A 17,121-nucleotide genomic window follows, 5' to 3' on the forward strand; every position below is an offset into this window, starting at 1 on the left:
CTCTAAAGAGGCTTTCATGTTTTCCTTTGATAACGATGCTGCTTATCACGCATGATTGCGCACGCCGCTCGATCTAACGCCAGATATTACCGTCCCGGAAGTCGCGCAGCTTTCTGTCGTTGGCTCAACAGCAATTGGTGTCCTTCGCCAGCCCCTGCAATTGTCTCGAGGATGCGAACGGATTCTCGCACGGTAATTGCGAATCGACGTGTCGCGTTAATGCGTCACAGTCGCGCGTCACGTCATCTAGCAGCTCGCTGCACGGTGTCTGACATTAAGCTGCAGTCTTCGAAGCGTGGGAACACCGCGGCCGCGGGGGTCAGTTCTCGCCGCAACAAAAAGTAACGATTCAATAACGCGCACCGCGGTCGTAGCAGCCTGTTTACGTCAAGATCGCGTTAATTATAGTACGCATGTAAGGATATTTCAGCGTCGCTAGGCTGCGCGTGACGTGCAAAATTGGCTCCGCATTTTCTAGCCCCTGCAAGGGTGATCCGCAGATAACCGTCTGCTATCTATCGATTCGTAGCGAGCTTGCAATTACCTTGGATTATTATGGAATCCTTAAATCGATGCGGACACACCTGACTATCATCAGACAAATGTTCATACGTCATCACTCCAACGAAATGACCATATTTTTCGCGGCATGCACCATCGGTACTCTTCAGTTCCCTGATAGCCCCAGCGATGCCAGAGGAAACGAACTTCCACCCTTCCACCGCCAACTCGCGCCGAGCCCAGCGAACTACACAGAACCCTGAACGGAAAATTCGAGTGGCCCGCCGAAACGGGCGAGACGCGTTTCCCGTCTTTTCCCCTATTTATCCTACATGGGAATCGGTTTAAATCGGCGCGGAGAGGACGCGCGAACAGGGTGGTTCTGTCTTTCGATAGGAGCGACGCGATCGGACGCGCGACCGCCGGGTACGTGCTGCGTACGCGCGTATTGACACGCGTGCGGTGTGCGGTAACGTGCGATGCGTCAACACACACGTGCACGGTTCGTTGGTGCATTTGCGCGAGGAGGGTGTGCACGTTCTAGCACGTTATACGTACGTTTGTCGTCTACGCCGCGGGAGGGTAAAGGACACCACCGTATCACAACGGCGGGGGTTGCGTGCAGCGACGAGGGAGGATGCGGCGAGAGGGATGGGAAGGAACGGACTCGGCGCGGAGACGCATACTAATTAAACGGCAGCATTGTCTGGCCCGTTGTGCGAAGACATGCTAATTACATTTCGAAGAAGAAGTCCCTTTTTCGCCCCATAGACTTGGCCCATGAATGAAGCGCGAATCTCGCGCCCGCTTTCTTTTCCCCGAATGAAAAGGATTTCCACGCTCCTCTTTCTTCCCGCAGCGCGCGTCTCTCTCCTTTGAATCGGCGTGTACCAGTTCGTACAACGTAACCCTACCCCTCGCCATTGTATTCCGGGGCGCGTGTGAGACGGTGCCTTTCTGAAGAAAAAAAAAACAAATGGGAAAAATTACTCACCCGTTCGTCCCTACTTCTTCTCCTTGGATGAGTCGCGAGTGATGCTCGAAGCGCGAATCGGTTGCATTCACGCGTGCACCGCGGAACGAGCAACGAGAGCCGGTGTCGCGCACAATCGGTAACAGGGTCTCGATAATCGGGGCCCGTTCGTTATCGCGTCATTGTGCCCGTCCCCATTCATTCAGCGTTTTGTTATTGTTTCGTATAAATATTCGCGGATTTTAATGAAGTGGCCGGCCGGAACGGGGGGTCACCGACTGCATAATACGGATGGTGACACGGTTTAATAATAGAAATTACTTGAAATTAATTAAAACTACCCGACTCGGCCGGGCGTCAAAATTAATTTATGCGGCTCAGTGAAATATGTGCGATGCTTTCGATAAAATCGAAATTATTATAAATTCCGATGCCGCTGCTCTTGACCTTGTTGCATCGTAATTAAACAGTTTAACGGATTTTTAACCGTGCCGCGGTAGAAATAAAGCGCGCCCCTCCGACACGGGCCTTTTCAAATGCTCTTTTTTTAATGTTTTTCTAGATTGACGAATGACGCCCTAGCAGAGTGCTGGCCGATGCGCGGATACTCGGGCACAAGTGGTGAGTCGATCTATAATTAAACAGTGAAAACATTTTACAGAATTACTTTCCTCGATGTTTGTGTATGAATTGGCAATTAAGTTGCGAGGATTAAGGACGCAAGAATATGCCTCGATATGTAACTGTCAGCTAATTCTTCCATCGTGTTTCTATATGCATTATATCAGTATTTTCTTTAATCATTTAAAAGATAACTAGTTCCTTTCGCAAGGCAAAGCTATGCTCAATTTTTGGCAAAACGAGGAATTTCAGAATTTTACATAAACCATCCCCTACCCCATTATACACTCAAGAGTTATTCTCGTCGGGCATTTTTTTATTTCTCAAGATTTGAGGATTCGAGTGTTTCCAATAGCTTTATCAGCAATCGCGAGCCTGCCTAATATTTGAAGGAGCACGTTTGTAGAATATTGAAAATCTTGTTTCCATTAAACTAGTACAGTCCCGGAACCGAATTGTCGAGCTACGGTAGTTCGTTCTTTGGAAATTGACGGGAAATCATCGCGCGCGTGGCAAGCATGAAATTAAGCGACCAAAAAAAATCCCCGCGAGAAGTGAATGCATATTGATTACGGTGACTGTGAAGAAACGAGGGTGCAAGTATTTATATTCGATGAAATATGTATCGCCTTGACACACGCGAGCGGAATGTACATGTATCTGACGCGCGCAAAGGAATTCGTTGGCTAAAGCTGTCTGGATGTTTTGATACTTTGCCTCCTCTGTTCCTTTCGTGCTTGGCTCTCCACTTTTCTGACACGCGGTGAAGTTTCGCAATTCCTGTTGCGAATGTTCCGGCTCCACTTGTCCCTTCGACGCTTGAATATTTTCTATTGACCTATTTTGGGGGGATGTAAACAGCTTGTCGGTACGAATTTCGAGGGTTGATGAAACTTGTTGACTGAAACAGCAAATGTTCCAGTGGACATACTTGTGGTTTACTCTTTCCATCTTTTAATTCGTACCTACATTAATACTTCCTTACACGTAACTGATACATCTTTAATATTAAAATACATGCTGATAATAATTCTTTGACATCCACTGCCACGTATGCGTGCTTTTGTTTCGATGTTGGTTTTGTGTTACGTGATCATCATGACATCTACATTTATATTTCCTTGTGTAATAATATTCCTAGTATCTTTGAATACCCTGCTTTGGTTTACAAAAATCAATCAGTTTAGAGAAGTGCCACAAGTTTTTTATCTTATAATCAATAAACAATTAAATACATATCCATAGCAACAGTATGCAGTGACACTACTATAATGTCTATAAAACGTCTAAAATAATATATTAATGCTTTCCAACAAACAAATATATTAGCTACTCTTGCACCGACCTGTGCAACCCCTAGAGTATAAAGGTTCATTTTCCTCCCAACTTCATTTCAAAACATTTAACCAAAATTCTCGCGAGCCCCTTCGAAAAATTTCTTACTATCCCTTTAACACCCTCTATCAACCCCCAAACGTTGCATCTCTATCTCAGCAACAAACACACGATGTGTATCAACTGTATTGCTGCAATGAAAATCGGCATGTAACAACGAGTTGCAAGTTAAATCTCATTGGCAGGGGATGCCGGACGAAAGTTTCTTGCCCTCAGGCCGCGGTGGCACCCGGAAAAGGTCTGATTCGACCAGTACACTTTAATTCTTCGGCGCTCTCCGCCGTTCTTTTTCGACTTTTGTACATCGCCGGTAGGATTATGCGAGCAAAGAGCCGAGGTCTTTCCATGACGCGGGCGGATGCTTAGAATTTAAAATGCATTTCATATCGTTACGCTCACCCGTCCTCTTTCTCGTGGCTCTTCTTTTGCCGGGCACCGTATACCCTCTTCTTCGCGCACCGACCGCGCGGCCCGTCTCCCTTTTCCACCCCCTATCCTCTGCGCGCCCCCTTGCCGCCCCACGCCCTCTTCCACGTGCAGCCCGTTCCTCTATCTTTCCATCCCCCATCTCTTTCCCTCTGTCTCGCTCCTCTTTCCAAGAATCGGTCCTCCGGCCCACTCGTTCAACAGACGGCATATATGTCTTTATGAACGGTATGTGGAGTAGACAAGTGCATTAAAACCTCGGGCGTTAGTTCAAGCTTGAAGAGGAAGGAGGACGAACCGCGGCTGGGTAGTAGGGTGGATGGAGGGCTCAGGAGGACACACAAAGGAATGCAAAGTAAGAACCACGACCTCCGCCAACCCCCTTCTCGCGGCCGCCCCTCCATTCCCGTACTTCATCCGGCCTCATCCTCGACAACCTGCTCCTCCACCTCCCGCGGTGGTCGTCGTCGTCGTCGTCGTCGTCGTCTCCACCTCCTTCTTCATCGTATCGTTCCTCCTCTGCTGGAGGTTACAACGCATTATCATACAAGGCGCCCTCTCCTCGCCTTCCCTTAATTGTTTTCCACCCCTTTCTCTTTCTCGTCCCCCTTTCAGCCTCCCCCCGGCGCCCGCTCCGCTGTCCCGGCCCCATCCTCTCGGCCGCCGCGGCAGCACGGCTCTGGCCGCCATCCCCCGAGCCCGTGTACCCCTCGACGCGCAGCGATCACCTGCTGAAACGACCAAACGACGCGGAAAGAGTGTTTCCCTTTGCTTTCGGTAGACACTCGTCGCGATTCCACGAGTGGTCACTCGTCAGGCGCCGAATTCCACGCCCACGAGCGCGATCATCCACGGCTATGCCGATTGTTCGACATCAAAGGGGTTTCTGCGCCTCCTGAAACCCGCGGCTGAGGAACTCCGGGCCAACGGCTGGCCTGAGAGCCGGACGGGTGGGCGGGTGTGGGCTTTTCTCGCCTCTTCCTCCAGGAATAAGAATCGGTTCTGTGAATTTCATCGGGCCGGCTCCTCTCCCCGTCGAGCACCGGGGATCCTTTTGAGCGTCTCTGATTAAAGGAGAGGCGAGGTGTCGAAGGATTTTCGCGCTTCAATTATCGGGCCAGCTTCTCGTCTGCGCGGCAGCGCGTCGAGGGAGAGGTGTTCGCCGAGTATCGGTGCTCGTTTGCCTACTCAATGCGACCGACGATGGTTATATTAAATCCCTCGGCTCGTGTCCTTCAGTTCCTCTCTATTTTTTTTTTTGTTTGTTCCCAATACATTATTCGCGGTTGCTGGTTACAATTTGCTCGCGAGTTGTTTGCCCAGCCAAGTTTCTATTCGCCGGCGCCTCTGGCGCGTACGCGTTCCGCGGTGACGAGCGATTGGTATTAAATTGGTCCACTTTTTCACAGCATAGTCAACCCGTGCTTTGAGGTTTCTCTTACAGATTCGAGGAAATATTCTGTTTAATTTGGTGGACGCTGATTTCTGAGAATTATGTGGCTTTGCTTGAGGAATACCTGAACGTTTCATTTGATATGCGTGAAGATCATTGCAACGTTTGGAGGCTGGTGTTCTTGTGTACGTAGGTTTATATTCCTGCATCTTTCGAATCTTTATTTTTTAATTTAGGCTTCTTTTAGAGTCTTTGTAGTTCCATACTACTTGCAGGTATAAATGGGAGTACAATTATTTCAGTGTACTCTAAAATTGCTACTTCAAACCACGAAGTAGATTATTCTTGTATACTACTAGTGACGCTGAAGCTCGATTTCGTTAATAGAAATAATGTCTCGTTGCATCCCTAACGCTTATCTTGCTCACTTCACTTGGCTATTCACTTAAACAGTTAGCTCGTGCAGATCTTTTTTCTTGATGAACTTGTACCACCCACTTCCTTAATAGCTCCAGATCGCAGAGAGACTCTAGATCACAAACGCTTCCCTTTAATTACAAACTATGTAGCTACTGGCAAATTAGAAGTTACTCGTTTTAATATTCTGATTTTGATGGGCTTGGGGCAATTGAAGATGAATAACCACTCGGTGCAGCTCGGTTCAGTGCACTCGAAAAAGTAATATTTTATAGGAAATTCACGAAGTGTATGACACTTCGCTGTTCCCACGATAGAACTTCCCAAGGATCGCAGAAACCCGCGATTAGTCACAGGAAGTTCCCAGAGACGAAGGATTAGCGTTACAACTCTCCTGTCCCACATCGACATCTGCCTAAGATGAAACGGTTCACCCTCGATTGACCCGGACGTATGTAACATTTCTCAAACTCTCGTTAAGGGTTCTGCCCCGGAGATTCGCAGATCGACGTACAAGTCGCTTTCAAACTCGATTACGTTCCCAGCTTCCAATTGTACTTAAGTTCTACGATCTCCTTAGCTTACACGAAACTAAAGAATTCATTACGCTGAGTGATAGCTTTATTGTTTTGTGGGAAACTTGCCTTGAAACGTTTCTCATTCAGATCTGATTTCCACGATCAAGTAGAATCATAAAATTGCTTTAGAAATCATATTAAATAAAGTAAAGAAGCGAATCTCATAAATCTTGTCTACTTCTGTTTACACTTTCTTCTCGAAATGTGCATTAATTTTGAGAGCTACAAAGTTTCGAGTCCGAGGCGACGAAGTACATTCAGTAACATTCTATGACCGAAATGAATAATAGAAGATGCTTATGGACCGCGATTTCATTCTAAAGGATGAAATATTCATAAGCATGGTGAATTATTTGAAAACGATCGATAATAGGGGGTTTAAGATATTCAGGATAATAGACACTTTGTATAAATTAGATTCCTTCAACTTAAAGAAATTTTGAACAATAAACAAGTAGAATAATGTCCGTGCTTTTCACAAATTAATCGAACAGTATTCAGTAAACAGACTTCCAACAGGTTATTCTTTATCGAAGCAGTACAAGAGGTCTTTTTTAAGTAACTGGTAACAGGGAATAAAATATGGATTGTTTACTGAGCAGGAAGTATTGATCGAAACCAGGACAGCGAGCATTAAGCGTCCCGAACACTGGCTGGCAGTTTGATAAATAATAAGGCACTCCTTATTATGAGTTCTTATTGGAAAATCAGACAGATGTAAAAAGATATACCCAGGTAGCTCTGAATGAGACTACTTGAAAGTTGCAGTCAAAGAAGAAACCACCATTAATATTAAGAAAAAAATTTAGTGCACCTTGACGGTTTTTCAATAATCCAACAAAAACCCCTATAATTTAACTGGACACATTTATTAAACCACTTACTGCATTTACCTGATTAACTCCACACTTTCATTTACTCGAAACTTTACAAAATTGACATTAAAGGAAACATTCCTTGATCAAATCAAGTACAGGAACTTCTAAAGACATTATCTAAGAACGCGCTAGCAAATAATTGGTTTAATATCTATAGTTTAACTACGAATATTAACAAATAAAAAAACAAATAGCAGGAACTTACCTGAATGATCTAAATAACAATTTTAGTTTGCCCACAATATACGATTTGTGTTACTGCTCAGCGTCACTCGGTACAATAAAATAGACACTATACATATGTAACTGTGTAAAGCAAACGTTTTGGAAATGTTTGTGGGAGGGGGAAGAAGGTGTGTTACTTTCATGACGACGTTACGTTTGTCCTCGCTCTCCCCTATACAATCTGCGCTCCCTAATAACAAAAACAGAGGGTAAGATGTGCAAATGACCTGAAGGATGGCGAAAGCTTGCGGAACACGTCTGCAATTACATCTTCCACTCCACATTGCTTGCATAAATATAATAGCGGTTGACATACCGCTAAAAAACCCGTGTATCGGTGGGGCAGGTGTGCAAATTAAAGTGGAAGTCCAACAAGGTTAATGAAATAATCGAATTTATAACACGCTGGCCGCAGCCAAGTGGTCCCGCGAATTTCGAACAGCCGCACACGTTTTCAAAAGCGACAATCCGCTGTACGGGCGAGTTCACAACAACACTTTCTTTTATCGAGTTTACACGGCCGCCTGCGAGCGCACGCGCACACCCAGAGCGCTGTAACGCAATTACAAAGCCATAACATACTAATTCGGTTAATTCCAAATTATCACCCCTGATTTTACGCGTCGTCGGGCATCGTTAACGCGGCGTGTGTGCGCGCGCACCCTCGGTAAAAGCGATTCGCGTCGATTATGCATATGAGCCACGGAGACCGTGGCAAATTTTATTACGACGAGCCAAAACAGGCAACGATCGCGGAGAGTCCTCGGCGATATCGCGGAAATATCGCTTGGTCTCTTGTTCAGCAACGAAAATCGGTGGATCATGAAAAGAGGGCGTGGAACACAGCATGGTCATTGTGGCTTTTATGCGCGCCCGAATTTGGTCCCGAAAGAGCATCGATGTAGGGAAGAGGGGATGTGTAATCTGTTTTTTTTGGTGTCCATTTATTTCATTGCGAACGAGGAGTTTCTTTTGTAATGGGGTAAGAAAGGAGGGCAGAAATTATTCCCAAATTTAATGTCTCGGAGAAAGTGGAGGGGCGAAGAATAGGCAGTGACGGATTTAAGAAAAAATGCCCAGGTGGCAAACGTTCTGAGGGGCCCATTTTGGAGGGGAAATGAAGAGGTAGTTTACTAAAAACAGGCCAAGTGTAGTAGTACGAAAAAAAATGTAGTGTTTGGATCCTATACGTAATCATAATTTTCTTTTTGAGATGGGGCCCTGAGGAGGCCTTCTCTTGCAGGGGCCTAGGCGGGAATTGCTCATCAGCGGCACTGTTAAATCCGCCACTGCTGATAGGGGATTGTAAATGCAGCGCGTCGAGTTTGACAGTGACCCCGAAAGTGAATATAAAGATTCGTCTAGTGCCGCACGACCTTGCTCCGATCGCAATTTCTGATATCGAAATACATCGATTTACACCTCTATTGTTCCTCGACCCGAAATGTATCGTAAAACAGCGGGACGAGTGAATACCTGCAACGCAACCCCTGTTTTGTGTCGTTCAACCGGTCGACAGGGTTAATGGCTTTCTGAAATTTCCGCCCGTTTCGAGAAACGATTGCAGAGGGAACGTTTTTCACGCTTGCGATTGCCACTGTGGTCCAAGCGAGAACAAAACTGGAGCCCCAATTTGTAAGGCACTTCGAAGCCCCCATTAAAAGGATTCGACGCACAAGTGGTTGAAAAATATCTTCTGGTGGATCAAAAATTACAGGCGAACTATCATACTTCGGGAGTGTTCTGAAAAGTGGATCAGGCACGAAGGATGAAGGAAGTGGGTTGTACAGAATGCTGATGTTTCACCATCTTCTTATAACGAAAGCGTAGTTAGAGAGTTTCTAATGATCTTCTGTGCCAGTGGAAAGAGTGAATCTCAAATATGTTAATAGCTGTTCTTTGCCAAAACATCATTAATCCTAAATCTTCCACTAAACACTCGACAAAACTGTCATTACTCCCAACACAATCTCTATTCCAGAGAAACCAAACTTCTCTCCTTTATCAAAACAAAATCACAGTAAGTCTGAGCCCTATCTATCTACAAACTTAATGATAAAGAATCTCTTTTCCTTTCTGTGTTTCGGATAACCCTTACAGTACTTTTCGTCAACGCCAGGGCCACCCGATCATTTTCCAACGCTCTCTCTGTATCTGCCACGTCTTTTTTCTCACTGTCACACAAAAATTCAGAACAATAGTTGAGGATACAATAAAATAACCTGCCAAACCTCAGATTAATTTGTCGAACCGTTTTCGTGCCAAAAATTTGCAAAGAAATACCTATTTTCGACCCAACACGGCGCAATCCTCCCATGAATTCTATCTTTGCCCACAAATCATTTTTACTTACACAAGAAACCTAAACACAAAGACTAAGCAATAGCAATTCCATCACCCAGCGGAATCGACCTGTTCAAGCCAAAAACGCCAGGAAACACCTCACCCACTCTCTCAGTACATATACAGAAAACAAACCCCTTGAACAGCCCCTTCAACAACTCCGATCGCGAGGAGACAACCGCCGGAAGTGACAAGGTACCAGCGGCCCCGTGGTAACGCGCTGAATCCCAGACAGGTGGGGCGCTTACATCACTCGCATTGCCGAGGAACGGGAACGGAACGGTGACACGGTGAAGGCGTGTAAGTGCGTGGAATCGCTTTGGGAACGAAGGCGAGCCAATGCACGCTGAATGACTGTCGAGAATGGCGAACGCGACAATGGGCGATCGGAGCGCGTTCTTCCGGAGCGATCGCCGTTATCCGCGTCGTTCGTACGCCCATTGCCACGAACGGGGCCGGATCTTCGGTCTCTGGGCCCCCATAGATGGTCGATCGGGTCCTGGAGTCGTCCCCGTTCCACCTCCATCCGCGACTTTCGAAACAACGTATAAAGGATCCGGATAATTGCGGCGCAGCCTGCACGCGAGCCGCTTGGCAAGCGCGGCCAGTCCTTTACGAGATGGACGCCGAAGAATCGATCCCGGCCACGCGCAATCGAATACTACGCCCCCGCGATGATATTACCGCTGGATACTCCAGAGTGCATTATTTCCGAAGATGAGGCACGGGCAACTTGATCGGCAATTTCGGAGACGGTTACTTGGCTAATGGGTATTTTCCTCTGTATTGATTACCGATGGGACGCCCCTCGATGACTGATAGATTAACTTGTTGCGATTCGGAGCTGATTGGCGGGCAAAGGGTATTGTAAATCGATATAATTGTAATCAAGAAGCTTCCTTCGGGATAGTAAGTGTATTTTCTTCTTAATGAACAGATGGGGGGAGGATAAACGCAGGAATGACGTAATGTTGCTGGGTTACAGTGAAGTTGAGAGAGAGTGGAAGATTGGCGAATTCGTAGTCTGAATAGTCTTCATTGATATTCTTGAAGTTGATCCCACTGCTACTCTTGATTGGTGAAAGCTATTATATTTTTTGTGAAACTTAGGGGGCATTCGATTTCATTCGCGAAGGAAGATTTCGTGTAATGTCTAATAACATCTCAAGAAATTTATTACCACATTTTGGAGAATAACAAAGAAGTATTTTCACTGTCAAATGAAGAGTTCAAAATTCATTTCAAGGTATCTACTTCGTTCCCGGCTAGTTGGATTAGCCAGTTTTGCAAACCCACCTAACATAAAACTCGAAAAACTAGAGGTCAAGAAGTATAGGGTGGAATTATCGAGTGCGCGTCAGGGTTTATAACCAGGGCTTGAATAGGTTTCGAAAATAACTGTTTCAAACTGTTATATAAAGGTTCTAACTGAGAGTGTGATGAAGAACCTTTATTCGGAATAACCGTTATAAAGAACCTAAATATCAGACTATATAAGTATAAGTTACGGTTCCTATATAGCTCTATAACTTTTATATTTTAGGTTCTATAACTTTTATTTTTTAGGTTCTATAATTTTTATTTTTTAGGTTCTATATAAGTTACAAAGCGGTTATAGAGCCGATTCTTGTAACGATTGTACAGAATTTTACAGTAAATGAAATCAAAACATATTACAACTGTAGGTTAATCTGTTCAACCAAATTGTTTAAAAATTATTATAAATAAGTAAGCAAATATATATTATGTACACATTTGTACATATGTATACAAGTGATCCTTGCATACCGCCGAGTGTATACATATACATATGTACAAATGTGTACATAATATATATTTGCTTACTTATTTATAATAATTATCAAACAATTTGGTTACACAGATTAACTTATAGTTGTAATATGTTTTGATTTCATTTACTCTAAAATTCTGTACAATCGTTACAAGAATCGGTTCTATAACCGCTTTGTAACTTATATAGAACCTAAAAAATAAAAGTTATAGAACCTAAAAAATAAAAGTTATAGAACCTAAAAAATAAAAGTTATAGAGCTATGTAGGAACCGTAACGTTATACTTACATAGTCTGATATTTAGGTTCTTTATAACGGTTACTCCGAATAAAGGTTCTTCATAACTCTTTCAAGAACCGAAATCTTTATAATAACGGTTTCAAGCCCTGTTTATAACACACGCGGTAACTTGTGAAACTAAGTAGAGTGCTTAGACGATGGTATAACGAATGTCGTATGATGACTACTGTTCCTAGATGGGTAATCTATTTAGGCACCGAGGGTGTGTTTAGGAGGGAGGGAACGGAGAATTGCGTCGGTATGAGGGAGAAATGCGTTCATACATAGACGGTTATTCAGCATGTAACCGAGATTACGTGACGCGTGTGTCATGTGGTGGTGGGCTTATGAGTCGTCAGTATCGGACACGTGAAGATGACTCCTCCGCCTATCGTCTTCATCGATCGATTGAAATCCGTCATCGCCAAACGGCAGTCGCGCGCCTGTTTCTCGAGAAACACCGCTTCCGAATTACAAAATCGCACTGTTCTTTGGCAATATTCCTTCACAATTGGGAGCGGAACTCATTCCAGTTCGAGCACTTATCTCCCATCCATCGCGCTAAATGTTTCGACCACGAAACCCGGCAAGGAGCCGAGGGTAAATATCGACGCATTCGGAGAGTCCGTAGGTGTTCGAAAAAAAAGGCCCGAGAAGAATATCGCCGCGGAGAACTGGACGGTTCTTGCGAGATATCGCCGCTATCGTCGAGCGATATTTCCGGTTCCTGCCCCAAGAAGCGTGCTCTCGAAGATAATTCATTATCGCGGCGGAGCACCGGACCTTCTGTCCGTTCCCGTTGCCGGGGCGGCAGAAAAGACGGCGGCGCGGACGCCGTCACGAGCGAAGGAAGGAGAAGAGGCAAGATAATTAAAAGAGGGAGAGGAGGCTAATCCTGAATCAGCGTCATCGAGCGAGCGAAACGTATCCTCCTCGTCGAGCGAGCCAAGCGGATGCACATTGTGCGCCGTTCTTGCGCGTCCTCTCGTCATCGCCATAAAGACAAACCAGCCAGCTCGCGTTCAGGCGCGTCGACGGAGAAAACCCAATGTCACCGCTACTATCGGCCCGGTTCCGCGCGCGGCTGTCGCGTTTTCTTTCGTCCTCCCGTCGATCCAGCCCCCGCGGACAAGACGCTCGATCGAGCGCCTGTCCAATCGCCCGCGGCGCATTGAATTACCCATCTGGACGGTTTATCGATCGGAATCGCCTGTTTTCGCGGGGCTCTTTGCTCAATACCCCGTGGATATTGTCGGCTCCGTGAAACGCCGCCGATACCGCGATGATAAAGTCGGTAATTCCGCAGCGAGACGTGCGCGAGATTCAAGGGGCGTCTCGATGATGGGAGAAGGAAGGATCGACGGGAATCGAAAGGAAAATGGGGGGGAGATTGATGGGGGAAGGAAAACCGGGCGCCCCAAGTATCCAGAACTGAAGTGTATCCGCCGATCAATCCCCTCCCGGAACAAAACGGTGCTTCGTCCAGATACGGGAAGTCTTGAAATTCTAAAGTAAGAACCACGGAGCGCTGAGGGGCGTTCGATCGGGAAAGAAAATCCAACGTCGAATACGAAGGAATTTCGCCGGGGTTCGGTGGCGAGGAGTGGCGCGCGCGGGTGAGAGGGAGGGCCAGCGAGTGCATCGGCAGTTGCAGGAGAAAGAGTTGGAGCATCGAACGAACGGTCGAGCCATCGGGGCCGGCTCGTCTCATGACTCGCGGTATAAAACAATATTGATTGGTCGTACAATGCGGGTGGGATTATGGGGTGGATGGGTCGAGGGGGAGGGGAGGTGGAGGGTGGTGGCGGAGGGTGGACCACGGTGCATTGTGCTCGCTGCGTCCGGTCAAACTTTTCATCATCCCTCGCAGCCTCTCTATCCGCCTTCCTCTCTTTTTCTGTCCGCGCGCGCCAGCCTCTCTGTCCCTTTCCCGTTGCCCTTTCGTCCTCCCTTCGCCGTTCCCTTTTTCTCTTCTTCCCCGGTCCAACCCCCCCTCGATAATTATTGCAGACCGTCTCGAACCGTTTCGCCGGTCTCCCGATGCTTCCCGATGGCCGCGGCGCGCGATCAAAAACTTTTCTATCGTTCCGTGATCGAACGATCCGAGGCACCGTAGAACTGCGCGCCTTCGTATTGGTGAATTCGATGAATTCTGGAATGATGTCTGCGAAGGTGGTGGACGTCGCGAGGGCGTGGTTGATGATTTCAGGGGATTATGGGATTTGAAGAAGAAAGTATTGGTAGTAGAGTAAGAAGGGTGTCTTTAGATGAATAAATAATTCGAAAATGCATGGTCTATTTCGCGTCCCGAGGCACAGCTTAATGTCTGACTATGTTCAGTATCATTTCCCTTCGGCAATCGCACGAAATTCCTATACCCCAGGTATAATGTACAATTCAGCCGACGCACAGTGGGGAAATTTTGCGATTTTATGGCCAAAACTACAGAAATGAAATTTTGAAATTTTATAAATTTAATACAAATGTCAATTGAAGAATTATATCCATTTTCGTGGTCAAAACCTCAAAACCTATTTTTTTAATATATAAAATTCGGCACTTTTACGTTCTAATATATGAGAAATTAAATTATCCGAAAAACAGCACTTACAAAAATTACGAACGATAAAGATTTTTTTATTATTTACATTTATACACTTTTTTCTTTGTTAGAGCATGCCTCTGCTACAGTGCAGCAGGGCATAACAGAAGGGTTATCGCTTCTGACGACAAACAAACATACATAACACAGACAATCAAACAGAGGGTCGAAGCTGAATAAAATCGTTTCAAAAAGAATAAAATGGTTTTTAATGTATAACACGTGAACCAGTCTCGGTCACAGTTATGTTGTATGTAAGACGAGACACACTGGATCGTGTTTAAAAAAATGCATATAATTACAAGATTAGCAAGTATTAGCAATTAATAATTGCATTTATAGAATCAAAATAGTCCAACGTAAAATAGGAATGAAAATCATTGCAGGATATTATGGGATTGATAACTATTTTATTTATTGAAAATTGATTCTTATATGAAAAGGTTATTTCTAAAACGCTACTTTAAAAATTCTATAAATTACGTATTAAAACCCGAAAGATAATTATTCTGAGGACAAAAAGATATCTTACGCACCACCAGGAATGGAATCCATGCCTTGAAATTATTTTCAGATCTTTGGATAACACAATATAAGTGTTTGAAGCAACTTGAAAATCTGGATTAATTCTTTGCGATCGGTCTATCCTCGCATGAACATAAACATTTGCTAGTCTATACGAGCAGTGTATCAAAACATTTAACAGTAAAATTGGTGGCATTTGATACTCATATTAGTTGTTCAATTGACATTTGCATTTATTTTGTCGAATTGAAAAATTTATTTTTGTGGTTTTGGCCATAAAATCGCGAAATTTCCCCACTGTGCGACGCCGTTCCTAACGACCTCTGCATTCGTCGCAGAACCCAGGCTGCGCAGAGGCCAGAGGCAATTTTTTGTCGCCCGAAACAAAGTGTCGGACAACTTTAGTAATATTTAAAGCTCCCGGCCGTGCAGCCTGTCAAACGGTATGCGGAAACTTTGAGAACTAATATCACCGAGCCGGCTGACAAAGGCCTCGGCTCGGCAACACGGCTCATACGTTCCTTCCCACCCACACACGTACGCGCGGGCATTCTTCAGATACTCGCAAACACACGCGTTGTGTACACTTGGATTATTCGCAATTACGCTCGGTAGATCAGATGACTCGTCTCGGGCAGCGCCTTTATTGCGGCTTTATTAAACAACGATGGCCGATGCGATCGGCGACGGGACCGTGGGCACACAGTCTGAAGGCGATGAAGAGATGGCGGACTGCCGAGAAACAGAGAAAACGGGAGGCCGTCTGAGCGAAGGGAGCAGGAGAGAGAGAGAGAGAGAGGGGGAGAGAGAGCTGTATGCCAGCGCGGGAGACGAGAGAGATCCAGAAAAGAGGGTGCATCGTCGATCCTCGCCGGAATCGCGAGTACCTCGAGGAATTCACTTTGAAAACGCCCTTGTAAAGCCTAAACCTCGTCTACTTGCTGTGCAGTAGAAATACGCTTTCGACCGTGAACGTCCAAGTATCGTGTAGCCCAGCACGCGATATCTCTGGGCCTGGCCGCGATACTTCTCCGCCTCGAGGTACACGAAGTGGACTCCAAGTGTACACAGAAAACGGCGGAACGTTTCTATGACCCGCGATTGCTTCGCGCACCGAGCGATAGGCCACGTATGAGGGAAAGTCGGGAGGAATCGGGCGGGCAAGGTGTGGTCTCTCGTGCATGCCGGGGAAAAGTCGAAAAAGCTCGAGCAACTCCGCCAGCGTGTAATGATACACGTGTGTTATGACCAACTTCGCCCCTTCAGACCGAGGCCTTGTTACCGCCGGCTATCGTTCGAGTGCTCGTCAGATTTCCCAAATATTCCGGCTAACATCATCGCCCGCGCCGAGAAGCCGAGAGGTCTCTCCTTTCGGCTGCGCGGGGCGACTCCGTAGCTCTGTATCGATACTCCAAATGGCGAAATCTGGAGCAGGGAACGTGAAAAAGGAATGCGACGTGCGGGCTCTAGTTTTTTAATTATGATAAGTTAGAGAGGAATACTGCTCGCGGTACATTGCGATCTAACGCAACCTGGTATTCGTTAATATTACAATTCGCGGCACTCCGCAAACTTTCTTGGTCGAGGGTCCTTTTTATTTTAGCGAATATCCATGGAACACTGCACGGAGCAGGATTAGACGATGAAAAAGAAAAATTCCATCCACCATGTGTTTTCGCGGAAGACTCTGCTCTTCCTCTTCATTGAGACGCAAGAACCAATCGTAAACCCTTGGCCATCGACTTTGAAATTCTGTACATGCACTAAATCGATTACCCTTCCCAGGAGCATGGTTCTTCCCCTCCGTGTTTTCCTCCCCCTGTCGCAAAGTGCGGAAGTGACAATCGAAGCTCGTCTTCGTCGTCGCCCCATCAAAGTGGTTAAGGGGTGATTGGAGGGAAACGAAGAACGAGGAGTCGTTCGATCTGCGTCGAGATTGTTTCGCGAGCGATTTCGCCGGCGGTCGTGAAGAAGGGTGGACATTCTTGGGAGCCGTGCACTGTTCGGTAATTTATTTCTTGCCGGATCTCCTGACCACAGGATGCCTGACGAGGGTGGCGCGGAGGTTCATTTCCGAGCTGTGCCTCGGCCCGTCCGCGCTGGCAACTATTTCGGAATCAATTAAACTATCGGGGCGACCGTGCGAACGATTGAATCGTTAATTAGCAGCTG

The 17,121-nt window shown here is 46.0% G+C and overlaps 1 long non-coding RNA gene across 1 annotated transcript in view; it reads left to right on the forward strand.

Moving 5' to 3' along the window:
- The window catches only part of LOC143368420 (uncharacterized), a 131,370-nt gene that overhangs the window by 14,166 nt on the left and 100,083 nt on the right, over positions 1 to 17,121 (forward strand). The window contains exon 2 of the long non-coding RNA XR_013085232.1: positions 2,037 to 2,095. This is a non-coding gene — a long non-coding RNA (uncharacterized LOC143368420). The remainder of the gene's footprint in view (positions 1 to 2,036; positions 2,096 to 17,121) is intronic.

The sequence above is a fragment of the Andrena cerasifolii genome, chromosome 4, assembly GCF_050908995.1.
Source record: "Andrena cerasifolii isolate SP2316 chromosome 4, iyAndCera1_principal, whole genome shotgun sequence".
Lineage (NCBI taxonomy): Eukaryota > Metazoa > Arthropoda > Insecta > Hymenoptera > Andrenidae > Andrena > Andrena cerasifolii.